Genomic DNA, 14,193 nt, shown 5'->3' on the forward strand with positions numbered 1-14,193 from the left:
GTACTAGTGAGGTGAACCCCTTTTCACATGTTTATTGGCCATATAGATATATTCTTGTGTAATATGCTGTTAAATTTCATTCCTGTTTAGCTCTCATGTTGTCCTTTTTTTCCCTAATGGATTTGTAGGAAATGTTTATAGATTCTGATTATGAATTCTTATATTCATATTTCACATATCTTCAGTTCCCTGCATTGACTTTTAATTTTCTTTGTGGTTACCATGAGGCTTACATACAGCAATTTGTACAGTCTATTTTAATTGAATACGACTTAAGTTTGATCCCATTCTAAAGCTCAACATTAATACCCTCCCCGCCATTTAATGGTTTTCATGTCACATTTTACACCTTTTAATCTTGTATATGCCTTAACTAATTATTACAATCATAGTTATTTTTACTTTTTTCTTTTAATATTCATGCTAGCTTTATAAATGATTCATCTACCTTTACTATATATTTACCTTTCCAGTGAGATTTATTCTTTCATATGTGTTCTCGTTACTAATTAGCACCCTTTCTTTTCAGCTTAAAGTTCCTTTAACATTTCTTGTAAGGCTGATTTAGTAGTGATGAACTCTTTCACTCTGAGCAATAACTTTGCCAGGTAGAGTATTCTTGGTTGGAAGTTGTTTTCTTTCAGCACTCTAAACGTATTGTGTCACTCCCTTCTGACCTACAGAGTTTCTGCTATTGGTCTTACTGGGGGTTCCCTTGTGTATAGCAAGTTGTTTTTCTCTTGATGCTTTTATTATTTTCTCCTTGTCTTTTTTTTTTTTTTTTATTCAACACCCATTTATTCTCTAGTTCTGCCCACATGGGGACACCCTCCTTGAAAAGGTGTTAAATCCTCTGTTCACTTTAGCACCTTGTGCTGAAAACACGTGTTCCAAGGTTTTAACTATGAGATCCACATTCTTAAAGCATTAATTCTTAAACCTCATCTAGATTTCTCCCCCTTGGTTGGGGGGAGATGACCCAAACACAGCGAAGAACAGCTCAGGACTGTAGGCTCTGCTCGCCCAGAAGACCTTGCAGCTCCCCTGACCACCCAGCTGGAGCCAGGATTAGGACCCTGAGACGAGGGGTGCCTGCTGGACTGCCGCCACCACCACTGGCCCCAACTCCTGTCCTCTTCACTGGCTTGCTGCCACCTTTAGTTTCCCTGGAGTTTGGGGATTCCAGACTCTGCTCACACTTCTGTATCACGCCTGCTGCCTCAGCACTGCTGATCCACACCGAGGGGTAAAAGCACACAGAACTGCTTTTCAACAACCAACGTTCCACACAAAAGTTATTTGATAAGCTTGCAGGTTCTTTTTCATCAGAGGACATTCCCAAGGCCATGACTTCCCCGGCTCTCCACTGCCCTTGGCGGCAGACTGGATATGCGTGGCCGCCGTGCTGTGAGTCAGGCACAGCCCCGCCCCGGCTCCACTCCGGTGCACTGTCCTGCAGAACTGAGGATGGTGCCCTGGGTTCATCAGCAGGATCTGTCCTGAAGCCAGTCCTAGAGTGACAAGAGCCACACCTGCAGGTCTATTCCACTGACCAGCCGCACAGGACCGAGCTGGGCCCACGGACCTGAGAAATGGAATCCAATCCATGAATCCCCCCCAAACCATATTTTCTATAGCAGGATTTGTCAGCCTTGGCCCTATCAGCATTTGGGACCCTGTAGCTTTACTGTGGAGCCGTCCTGGGCACCACAGGACATGTAGCCACAACCCTGGCCCCCACCAGCTAGATGCCAGCAGCACCGCTACCCCTTTCCTGCCCTGCACATTGCCACATGCCCTGGGAGGGGGACAAACTGCCCCTAGTCGAGAGCCACTGAGCTACAGCTGTTGTTCAGCCCTCCAACTTCAACATTTCGGGAAATAGCAAAATGCACTCTCCACCTGCAAGGAGACCAGGACGCCCCTGGTTTGGATGATCATTTTATAGGGTTACATTTGGCCCATCAAGGGGCTCCACACAGGGGCCCGACTTCTGCCTCATCAACAGGACAAATGCCAGGAGCGAACCTCTGGCCTTCCTTCCAGAGTGACACGTCTCAAGGTCCTCAGAGCACGAGTGCTTGTGGACCAGGTGGCTCTGGGCCCCCCTCGTCCCCACCTAGGACCCTGCTCTGAACAGAGCCTGGAGGTAGGGCCTTGATACCAGCTCAGCGGCCCTCAGCCAGGGATGCATGTCACACTTGCCCAAGGATTCCTAAAAAGTCCTCGCCAGACAGACCAACAGAACAATCATTTCCAGTAAGGAGACCCTCTCCTGGTCAATCCCATTGTGCCCAAAGCTTGCCATGTGGTTGTGCACATATATCATTTAATTCTCGCAATGAGCCTTACAAAGAAAAAGAATATCAAAGTGTTCGAGGGCCTGCGCACAGCTCCCACTGCAAGTGCACGTGGAAACGAGGTGCTTCCTCAGGCAGCTTTTGGTGATGTCCGGCTACAAACCATCCTAAGCGCCCACTGTTCTGAGCACCAAGCGTACAAGTAGCCGCTTCCTCTCTGCCCCAGCGTCACAGGTGCAGCAGGGCAGCCACACCCGTGGTGCCGGCAAGTCGGGCATCTGCAGGGCAGCTCTCCTTGTCTTTCACTTTTGACATTTTAATTCTCATGTGTCTTGGTGTGGGTCTCTTGGGTTCTTCTTATTTGAAACTCTTTGGGCTTACTGGATCTGGATGTCTGTTTCTTTCCCCAGGTTAGGGAATTTTTCTGCCATTATTTGTTCAAATAAGTTTTCTCCTTTCTCCCTCTCTTTTCCTTCTAGGACACAGCAACGTGAATGTTAGTATACTTGATGTTGTACAGTAAGTCTCTTAAGCTATCTTCACTTTTTTTCATTCTTTTTTCTTTTTTTTTTTTTGCGGTATGCGGGCCTCTCACTGTTGTGGCCTCTCCCGTTGCGGAGCACAGGCTCCGGACGCGCAGGCCCAGCGGCCATGGCTCACGGGCTTAGTTGCTCCGCGGCATGTGGGATCTTCCCGGACCAGGGCACGAACCCGTGTCTCCTGCATCGGCAGGCGGATTCTCAACCACCGCGCCACCAGGGAAGCCCCATTCTTTTTTCTTTTTGCTGCTCTGATTGGTTGAGTTTTGTGCTTTGTCTTCTAGTTGACTGATTCTTACTTCTGCTTTATCTAGTCTGCTGTTTAACCTCTATAGCTTTTTTTTTTCCAGTTCAGTTATTGTATTCTTTAGCTCTGTGACTTCTGTTTGGTACTTTCTTTATTTTCCATGTCTTTGTTGAAGTTCTCCCTGTGTTCATCTGTTCTCCTACTCAATTTGGTGAACATCTTTATGACCACTACTCTGAACTCTATCAGGTACATTCCTTATCTCTGCTTTGTTGTGGTTTTTTCCTGAGGTTATATCTTGTTCGTTCATTTGGAACATGTTCCTCTGTTTCTTCAGTTTGCTTGACTCTAAACAGTAGATGGAACAGTCACCTCTCCCAGCCCTGAAGGAGTGGCCTCATGTAGAAGGTGAGCCCTGTTGTTCATCCTTTTGCCTCAGCTCCTGGTTGTCCCAAACCTCTGTGCTTATCCAAGTACCCTGTTATGTTTTTAACAGCTCTTAGTAGTTGAGGATGTGCCAAGTCCTGTAAGTGTCCCAAAGGGGAGGAACTCAGCATCTAGATTCAGGCCACCTGGAAGCCAGGCCCTCAGGCATCAGCTTTTAAAAGTAATTAGAGGGCTTCCCTGGTGGCGCAGTGGTTGAGAGTCCGCCTGTCGATGCGGGGGACACGGGTTCGTGCCCCGGTCCGGAAAGATCCCACATACCGCGGAGCGGCTGGGCCCGTGAGCCATGGCCGCTGACCCTGCGCATCCGGAGCCTGTGTTCCTTAACGGGAGAGGCTACAACAGTGAGAGGCCCGCGTACTGGAAAAAAAAAAAAAAAAAAAAAAAGTAATTAGATACATACAGTGCTGTGGAACCTTAGGCATAAGCCCCTCTGGCCACCAGAGCCAGGTGATCTGGAAGTGTTCCCCGAGTGGCAGCCACAGAAATTAGGGCACTAGATGAGTGTATAAGCTCTTTTCTGGTAGCCCTTTAAGAACTCTTTCTCTGTTGGTTACAGTCCTGTGGGAACCACAGACATAAACCCCACTGACCACCAGAGCCAGGCGATGTAGAGGTGTCCCCTGGCAGCAGTAGCAAAAATCGGGGTGCCAGACGGGTATGAGCTCCTTTCTGGGTGACACCAATTATTACAGTCCTATGGGGCCAGGAATGCAAACTCCCCCAGCCTCCAGAGGCAGGCAATCAAGAGGCACTGCTTAGCAGCAGCCACAAAAATTGGGGCACCAGACATGTGCAAAAGCTTCCCACCAGGAGACACTGGTGCTCGGGAGAATGGCACGGGGGAGTGCAGAGGTGCGCCTGCCGGTCCCCACACCTCGAGAGTGTTACAGCCGGCTTCGAGGTGTGTGGGGGGAACTAGACGCCTGCCCTCAGGCTGACACTTGAGTGTAAGCAGGTCAGCTGCCTTTATTTTAAGTCTGGTGTGATCAGCTGCCTCTGAGCTGGGCCCTGGGGTGTGTGAACCTGAACATGTGAGCCCTTTAAGAGTGGCTTCTCAGATTGCTAGAGTGTTGTGGGTCCTGGGACATGAGCCTTGTTGGTTTTCAAAACCAGAAGTTTTGGAGGGTCATCTCAAGTGTATGACCCAGAAGTTGAGATGCCTGATGTGGGTGCAAGCCCCTTGCTCTTCAGGGAGAAGCTCCAGGTTCCAAGGTCCCTCCCTGCATGGGGTTTATGATGAGATTGTATCCCAGCCTCTCCTACCCACCTTGTGGTTTCCTTCTCTTTTGCCTGATGTGTAGTCTTCACTCAGCCCCTCTTTAGGTTTTTTTAAAGAGGAAATTGTTCCATATGTAGCTGTAGACTCAGTGTGTCTATGGGAGGACGTGAGTTCAGGATCTTCCTACTGTACTGTCTTGAACTCCAGTGTAGTTATTTTCACATTATCAGGGGAGGCCCTCAGCAACCCTATGAAGAGAGCCTTGGACCTTCAGGAGACTTAATCTCATCTTGGCTTTTCCCACCAGATGTATTTGTTCAGCAACATTTCCTGAGGTCCCACCCCAGCCAGGCAGGGTCTATTCAGCCGACAAAGATAGAATGACGTTTAGTCAGAATCCAGGAGTAGAGGAGACAGCACTTAAACAGATGATCATCACACAACGTGGTGGGTGGAATGGTAAGGGTATGCAGGGGTATTACTGGAACACAAGATGCCTTGCCTGGGGCGGAGAGGATCTTGGGGTGGGGATGCTTAGTATCTGGAAGTGATGCTCAGGCTTATTTAATGCGGGGAAGCTGGGGAGAAGGCATGGACAGCACACAGTCCTGGAGGTGAGAGGCAGTAGCAGATGTGGGCAACTACGAGCCTTGTGTGGTGTTAGAGTCTCAGGCGACGGTGAACAGCATGTCTGGAGAGGAGGTGGGTCCCTCTCCTGGAGGGCCTTGCGTGCCATGTGTAAGAACTTTTATTCTGTGGTCATGGGAACCACTGAAAAGTTTAATGGAGTTAGTAATGTAGACAGAAGTGCCTTTTACAGAATTATGTTTTGGATAGAACACTTTAGTGCCTGTATGTGATCTTAGGTGAATAATTTTTTTGCTTTGGTTAATGTTTCTTTTCACAGTAAAATGAAGGTGGTGTGTTGGATTAAAGGTTTTGTGTGTGTGTGGTAAAAAATACATAAAGTAAGACATCATTTTGACCATTTAAAAATGTACAGTTCAGTGGCATTTAAATGCATGCCTGTTAAGTAATAACTCCCCATATTCCCCTTCCCCCAGCCCCCGGCAGCCATTGCTTTACTTTCGGTCTCTGAACTTGACTGTTCTAGATACTACCTATAGGAGGAATCCTGCAGTATTTGTCCTTTTGTGACTGCCTTATTTCACCTAAAAATCTTAAAGGTTCGTTTGTGTTGTAGCATGTGTCAGAATTTCTTTCCTTTTTAAGGAATAATATTGCAGTGGAATATTTTTAATGGCATCATATTCCATTACATGTCCACACTACCTTTTGTTTTTCCACTCATCCATTGATGGACACTTGGGCTGCTTCCACCTTTTGGTTATTGTGAATAATGCTGCTGTGAACATGGTCTACAACTGTGTTACAGCTGTAACTGTTAGCCTTGCTTCAGTTCTTTTGGGTATATACCCAGAAGTGGAATTGCTGGATAATATGGTAATTATTTTTAATTTTTTGAGGAACTGCCATACCATATTCTATAGTGGCTGTACTGTTTTACCCGTCAGCAGTGTGCAAGGGTTCCAATTTCTCCATATCCTTGCTAACGCTTATTTTATGGTTTGTTTTTGTTATTGTTTTTTTTAATAATAGCCATCCTAACATGTGGATAGATCAGAGGTTTTTACACTATGCTCTGATAGGCTTTAGGGTTAGGAGTTCAGTGAATCTCCTTGGTGGTTCCCAAACCCCTCTTCCCTGAACCATGCTTTATGTATTGTTCTTCTGTATACATTCTTATGAGGAAGGATTTCATGGCTAAAAAGTGTGAAAGCCACCACACTGATCTTCCTGCTCTAAAAATAGATGATCTTGATCATCTGTAGCTAATAAAGCTGAACAGTAAATACTTTTGCTAATCTCTGACCTTGCAGTAGTTGAGAAATTAAGGTGCCTCACTTTCTCCCTACTATGATAGAGAAGAAACATACGTTGAAGAGAAACCTGAAGAGGAACCTATGTCACATGTCTGTGGTCATCCTTGGCCTGCCTCACGCATATGTCCCTCACAGGATGGATGTACACATCCTGTCCGTCAAAGGGGCTGTGTGTGTCTTTGCCCACAGCCCCTTTGATAAATGGTACAGGACACATTGACATGCTGGAGGAAATTAAGCATAAATCCAGTGTTGAAATTACGGAGGTGGTCATATTACACTGCAGTTGCCCTCCAGTTCCCCCTTAGCCTGGCATCTCCACCAGTGCCAGAAAACGGTTGGACTGCTCACAAAATAACAGGCATTCTTGTGGCAGTTTTTTCACTTGGTAATTGACTAAAGGCTCCAGTTAATTACTCTTTTTTTTCCTTCCTATCCTTTTCAAACTAAGAGTGTGATTTTTCATAATTCTAAAATAACTTGGGGCTTCCCTGGTGGTGCAGTGGTTGAGAATCCGCCTGCCGATGCAGGAGACACGGGTTCGTGCCCTGGTCCGGGAAGATCCCACATGCCGCGGAGCAACTAAGCCCGTGAGCCATGGCTGCTAGGCCTGCGCGTCCGGAGCCTGTGCTCCGCAACGGGAGAGGCCACAACAGAGGCCACAACAGTGAGAGGCCCACATACCGCAAAAAAAAAAAAAAAAAAAAAAAAAAAAAAAAAAACCTTGGTTTGTAAAATTTGTTATAAAGAGTTTCTGGTAGCAAGACCAGTCATGATTTCTTGAGAACTTATTCCTAAGATAATTTACAAATTGACGCTTTTAAAAAATAGAGCCATTATTCATGCCTTCTTTTCATGCATATTGTGTCCCTTTGTGCGAGGCGCTGGGGCGGTTGAAGGTAACATGTGGTTGCTGCTCTTGAATTGCTCACTGTCCAGAGGAAGAAGTACAAGTATGAACAATTAATTATCATAAAGGCACAGATCGCCTGCTTATCATATCTGGGATGTCACCTGATACAGATGAAAGTTTTAGTGGTTTAAATACCTTAAGATATGGCTTTTAGACACACAAGATATGACATTACATATAAGATATATCTTCTTGGGCTTCCCTGGTGGCGCAGTGGTTGAGAATCCGCCTACAGATGCAGGAGACATGGGTTCGTGCCCTGGTCCGGGAAGATCCCACATGCTGCGGAGCAAACTAAGCCCGTGAGCCCTGGCCGCTAGGCCTGTGCGTCCGGAGCCTGTGCTCCGCAACGGGAGAGGCCACAACAGTGAGAGGCCCGCATACCGCAAAAAAAAAAAAAAAAAAAAGATATATCTTCTTAGGGTGAGGGAAAAGGAACATTAAAAAAGTACATGTTAAAAAAAGGCATATGTATACATTGCACCACATATATGTATATGAAATTTATATTTACTGGAAATTTTGGTTGGATTGCAGTTAGGAGTGTGCCAGAACTACCCTTTGTTGGGATTTGTGGTAACAGCTACTTCAGACTCTGAAGAAGTGGATGTTATGGCAGCTCTTTTGAAAAGGTCTCTAGGTATTATTCTGAGTCATCATCAAGAGTTGGTGTTGGTCAGCTTTTTCATGTCTAATTTATCTTTCACATCTGGAATTTCTCCTACATACTCATTGGTTTATGACCTTTATTCTGAACTTTGTGAGATTTTTACAACATGAAATCGTTTATGACCGTTTGTTTTTGATTTCTCTGTTGTATTCACATCCTGGGGTTCTGGCTACCGTTACATAACTGAGTGGCCATTGGTAGCTGGTGGCTCTCACCAGCTCCGCACTCTATTTTCTTTCTGTATTTGGAGTCCTGCAGGAAAGACCTGCTGTGTCTGTAAATCAGTAGAGGCACAAAGGAGTGACCACCTCTGCTAGAGGTTGGGAGAGCTTTCACTAAAGGAGAGAGGGCCTCTCTTGGATCATGAAGGATGAGTTGGAGTCCCCCAGGCAACAGTGAGGGAGAGGTGCTTTCTGGTGGAGGGAACCTAAGGGCAGGGTCATGGAGCCGTGACGCAGCGTGAGGGAGAAGCGTATGGCTGGAGGAGAGCACGGGCTCAGGTCACTGCGCTCTAGGCACCTGGTATTGAGCAGTTATTTATTGGACAACCACCGTGTGCAAATGATGAATGCTAGGGGACACAGGGACCAGATCAGAGTCTGCTATCAAGGGATTCAGATCTAAGAGCAGAGATGTTAGACAAAGATCCACATGACACAGCTGACTTTGGTGTGAAGTAGCATAATAACAGCAGTAAAAGTCTAGGTCTAAGGTTTCAAAACAGAGGAAAGAAGACATTGATTTGGAAAAAGGCTTCATGGAGAGGGTAGCTTTTTTGTGTGTGTGTGTGTGTGTGTGGTATGCGGGCCTCACTGTTGTGGCCTCTCCTGTTGCGGAGCACAGGCTCCGGACGCGCAGGCTCAGCGGCCATGGCTCACGGGCCCAGCCGCTCCGCGGCATGTGGGATCTTCCCGGACCGGGGCACGAACCCACGTCCCCTGCATCGGCAGGCGGATTCTCAACCACTGCGCCAGCAGGGAAGCCCGAGAGGGTAGCTTTTGAAATGGGCCTTGAATAGTGGATATAATTTCTTTGGATGTAATTAAGGGTTGAGGTGAAGAAAAAAGTGTTGTTCAGCAAATTGTGACCCTCAGGATAGTGGTGGTATTAATGAAGGTCAAGGAGAATTATTTTTTAGGTTCAAGGTGTTGACTGTAGCTTAGGACAGAATATGCTGGTTTCATACATAGCTGGAATTATGTGAATGATTAAGATTCCAGAAAGAAAGGCTATAAAGACAGAGAAAAAGAATACTGACAGCAGAACCTTGAAGGATACCTTTGTTTAAAGGCTGAGAAGATGGAGAGAATTAATATGGCCAAAACGAACAGATAAGAAATAGAGATAAGAAATTGGAGAGTTTCAAAAAGGATGGTTTGGCTGGCAGTGTGTAGGTCTGTGGAAAAGTAGAATATGGAGCCAAAGAGCAGGCATTGGCTTTAACACTTAGAAGACCATTGATAAGTTATCTGTACATTCATACCACAGTGGTGGAAGAAGCCTCATCGCCAGGGTTTAGGAATTGCATGGCTCAGGGGGAAAGTGAGAGTGCAAAGTGTAGTGACGAGAGTGACATCTGACAAGCATTGTGCACCTTCTTTGTGCTTGGCATTGGTCTATACACTTCAAACGCTTTAACTTCTTTAACTTTCACAACAGTCTTATGAAATGGGCACTGTTGTTTTCCTTATCACAGATCAGGAAATCCTAGGTAAAGAGGCTGTATAACTTGTCCAAAGTTATGCAGTAAGTGGCTAAGCCAGGATTGAAACCTAGGAAGTCCAGTTCTGGAACTCGTGCCCCACATACCACTGTGCACCCCCAGTAATTGAAAGACTTCTGTGGTGAAGCGAAGGCCAGCTTCAGGTGGCTAAGGAAGCTTGTGGGTGTCCCCCCTGCTTTTTAAACATTCTTTTTATTTTTTAAATTCATGAATAAATAAATTAATTAATTTGGTTGTGTTGGGTCTTCATTGCTGCATGCGGGCTTTCTCTAGTTGCATTGAGCGGGGGCTACTCTTCGTTGCAGTGCTGAGGTTTCTCATTGCAGTGGTTTCTCTTGTTGCGGAGCTCAGGTTTTAGGCACGCGGGCTTCAGTAGTTGTGGCTCGCGGGCTCTAGAGTGCAGGCTCAGTAGTTGTGGCACACGGGCTTAGTTGCTCTGCGGCATGTGGGATCTTCCCGGACCAGGGATCGAACCCGTGTCCCCTGCATTGGCAGGCGGATTCCTAACCACTGCGCCACCAGGGAAGTCTCTAAACATGCTTTTTAAATGAAGAGAGATTCTAGCCTGTTTGTAAAAATGGAAGGACACAGAAGAGAAAACCTGAAAATGAAAACCAAAAAAGGAACAAGTTGTGAGATCAGAAGATGTAATTTTAAAAGCAAAATAAAGTAATTTACCTTTGGAGTCTGTACCTGGATCCAGCATTAGGCCTTGGACCCTTGGAGAAGGAGGAAGGGGCCTGCCTAGAGTAAAATTGTTAAGCTGTTGTGATATGCTAGGCACAGTGCCTAGTGTATATTAACTCTTTTAATCCTCTCAACAGCTCTGCTGCCCATTTTTGTGGGTGAGGAGACAGCCTCAGGGGGGTTAAGGAATTTTTCTGTCTCACAGTTGGCAGATGGGCTCCAGAGTCTGGCCCTTGCCCAGCTCAGAGCTGTCTCAGACTGTTCCCCTCAGACCCAGCCATGCCTTTCAGGGTCAGGAACAGCCAGCACATGAGCTCTGGATACAGGCGGCCCTAGTGTCAAAGCCCCATCACATCCAGACTTTGCCTACTGTTCCACTGCCTCCCCCAAAGGCTGTTGTGCAGACCAAACAGGGTAATTTATGAGCAGTGAAAGCTCTCTGAGAGCAGGGGATTTGTTTTGTTCCTCACCTTGTCCCAGGGCCTGGAGCAGCCGCGACACGGTGTTGAGCCACGAGGAGGCAGTAGTAGTAAAGGGAACGCACGTAGAGCCGTGCCTAGCACGGGGCTCTGAGTGGTGCTTGCCCTCCACCCCAGGAGAGCGCGGGTGTTGGCGCGGGGGAGCAAAAGTGCTCTCCTCGGAGAGGCCAGAGTTCTCGTCTGTGACCTCTGGTCATTTGGTGGAAAGCATTTCCTAATAATCTGCATTTTTTTCATCCAAACTATTTGACAGCTTCCCCGCTGTCCAGATTGTTTGTATACCCCGGTACAGTTACTTGGCTTCCAAGAAAAACACAGCACTTCGTGTTCTATTTTTTCTGGCCTTTGCCTTCAAACCCACGTGTAGCTGAAGCCGTGAATGAAGATCTGACTGCTGGCCATGCTTAAGGTTGCATCAGCTTATTGAGCCAGTCTGGGATGAGAGTCATGCAGCTTTCAGGTTGGACATGGATTGCAGGGGGGCAAGGGACAGGCTGTCTGCATCCTGACTCTATCCCGGTGGTAGCCCATTTAGACACACAGCAGTAGGAGAGGAATATCAACCCCACCTGGAGTAGATGAATAGAATCAAAGAACATTAGACTCATCCTGTGGAAATGTTATCAGGCATCTAATACATACCAGGCAGTGGGCTAGATGTAGTTTGATCATTTACTTATTCAGCAAATATACATTGAATGTCCACCATGGACCAGGCACTGGGGTTTGCAAAGATAAATAGGACAGGAAGTTGCCCTCAAGGTACTGCCAACCTTGTGTCTCTTGGGTATGTCTGCAAGAAATGATTGCAAGGAACTTGAGCGTTAGGTTGGGTTACTCTCTGCAAGTGGGTAGGATGAAAATAACTGCTTTCTTTGAAATCACTTGAAGTTGTGCTGTAACGGTAGTTACTGCTATGCAACCAAGAGCTTCACCATGAGATGGAAAATATTTCAAGAATATAAATTTCTCTTTTTCACTCGTATTTTCTCTACGCAGTCCTAACCGAATCCACTTTGGGTTGTTTTTTTTTTGTTTGTTTGTTTTGGTTTTTTTTTTTTTGGCTGTGCCGCACAGCTCGCGGGATCTTAGTTTCCTGACCAGGGATTGAACCCAGGCTACGGCAGTGAAAGTGTCAGGTCCTAACCACTGGACTGCCAGGGAACTCCCCAGTAACCATATCCACTTTGGGTTTAAACCAGAATGTCCTCCTCTAACTATATTTGTGGAATGACTCTACCATAAGATTTCCTTCATATTTTCTTGAAGCTTTATGAGTTAACCAAGGTAAGAAAAGCTGAAGTAGAAATTGTTTAAAGGGATAACCATTTAGAGTATACAATTGTTGCTTTCTTACTACACCAGAAATAACCAGTTTAAGGCATTTTTCTCCAGTCAGTTGAGGGAGGGAAAAAAATTGAGCTAAGTTTCTACAAGAGCAGCCTCTTTCAGACCATTGAGGCACTGTGGGGCTGAGGGAAGCTTTGCAGAGTGAGCATGTGATCCGTGACACTGGGAAGATCTGTCTGCTTTCTCTCTGAGGTTCGGCCCCTCCTTGCACATCTTGTATCTTCCGGTTGAGATGAGAAAGTAAACAGAAGTTTTACACCCTCAGTAACTTTGACATGGGTCATTTGACACGTGCACTTTGCTCTTCTAGAACATTGCCTAGAGAGCCTTGATTTAATAGCTGGTTTTGGCTGGTGTCTACATACTGTATCATCTCTAGTGTGCTCATTTAGACGCCAAGATGAGCAAGGCAGTGACTGAATTGCCCGGTGTCTCCTTATGGCTGGGGCGGGTGATGGGGCGGGGGGAGTGTGGGTGGGCAGCTGGCGGTGTTTATCAGAGAGGACTTTGGATGGGAGTGGAAAGTCAGCATTTAGGCTGAAAATGCTTTTTGGCCAGCGTTTTTCCCAGTTGAATTTTAGTGTTTTTGTAAGTCTCTCTTGGTTCACTTGAATTTTTGACGGTTGCTTCCTCTCTAGGTTTGGTTCTGCTTGCAATTTAAAAAAAGTAATCATAAGGATAGCATTATGGCTTATCTGCCACATAACCAAAAATGTGCTGTGACTGTCACAAACACAATTATAATAGCTCTGAAAGGGGCTTTCTAGAGAGATGGCATGATACCACCTCCTTCACTTATTCTACTCTACCTCTTTAAGGTTAAGACCTTGTTCCTTGGGAAGATGGCTAATTCCAGGTGTACTCTTCTTACCCAGCTTTCTGAGATTTGTTGCCTGACAGAATTCTTCACCTTGTGGTTTTTATTTTCTTTGACATCCCACGTATGGAGCTTTGTATTGTTGAGTGTTTTTATTTTCCTTCCTGTTTTCTCAGTGGGATTATAAAGTTTTGAAGCAGAAAGACACTGCCTTTGCTGTCTTTTTTTTTTTTTTTTGGGCCACCAGCTGCAGCTTCCAGGATGTTAGTTCCCCGGCCAGGGATCAAACCAGTGTCCCCTGCAGTGAAAGCGTGGAATCCTAACCAGTGAACCACTAGGGAAGTCCCTTGCTGTCTTTCTTTGTCTCTATTCCCTTCAGCTTTGGCACTGTCTTGTTCCAAATGTCCTTGAATTTTCCTCCCCAACCCCTTGAGGAACAAAAAAGCCTGAGTGATGCTGGAGGTGAAGTGTGGGAGAGTGGATTGGGACCTGGGCAAAAGGGGGAACCTGAGGAATCCTGTCTGGCCTATTGAAAGGATGACCTAGGTCAGAGGTTAAGAGGAACAAGGTGAAAACCACTTGTGTTATTCCAGAGGGACTGTCAGACATAGGAGCCAAGACAAAAAGGGAAGGTCCCCAGGCCAGCACCTCTGCTTGCCCCACCTTGCAGACGAGGTGCCCAACCAGTGGCCATCACACCTCCCTTCAGCTGCTGCTCCCCACTGCTGCCTGCCTCAGAGCAGTTCAGTTTCAGCAGCAGCTGCATCTGGAATTTGAGATTTATTTTCTTAGTTTTCTGTGTCAGGGTTCCTCACCAAATTCCCCCCACTTCTCCAGGTTTGGTGATTTACTTACAGGACCAGCATAGAGTCATCATCATGGCTATAACTTATTACAG

The 14,193-nt window shown here is 46.3% G+C and overlaps 1 protein-coding gene and 1 non-coding gene across 2 annotated transcripts in view; one reads left to right on the forward strand and one right to left on the reverse strand.

Moving 5' to 3' along the window:
• Positions 1-14,193, forward strand: part of HADH (hydroxyacyl-CoA dehydrogenase) — a 50,827-nt gene that overhangs the window by 8,939 nt on the left and 27,695 nt on the right. The gene's annotated exons all lie outside the window — the stretch shown is intronic.
• LOC131759034 (small nucleolar RNA SNORA43) lies at positions 2,446-2,579 on the reverse strand. The gene has a single exon (XR_009336368.1). It is a non-coding gene; the product is annotated as a small nucleolar RNA SNORA43 (small nucleolar RNA).

This window comes from Kogia breviceps, chromosome 6, assembly GCF_026419965.1.
Source record: "Kogia breviceps isolate mKogBre1 chromosome 6, mKogBre1 haplotype 1, whole genome shotgun sequence".
NCBI classification, from domain to species: domain Eukaryota; kingdom Metazoa; phylum Chordata; class Mammalia; order Artiodactyla; family Physeteridae; genus Kogia; species Kogia breviceps.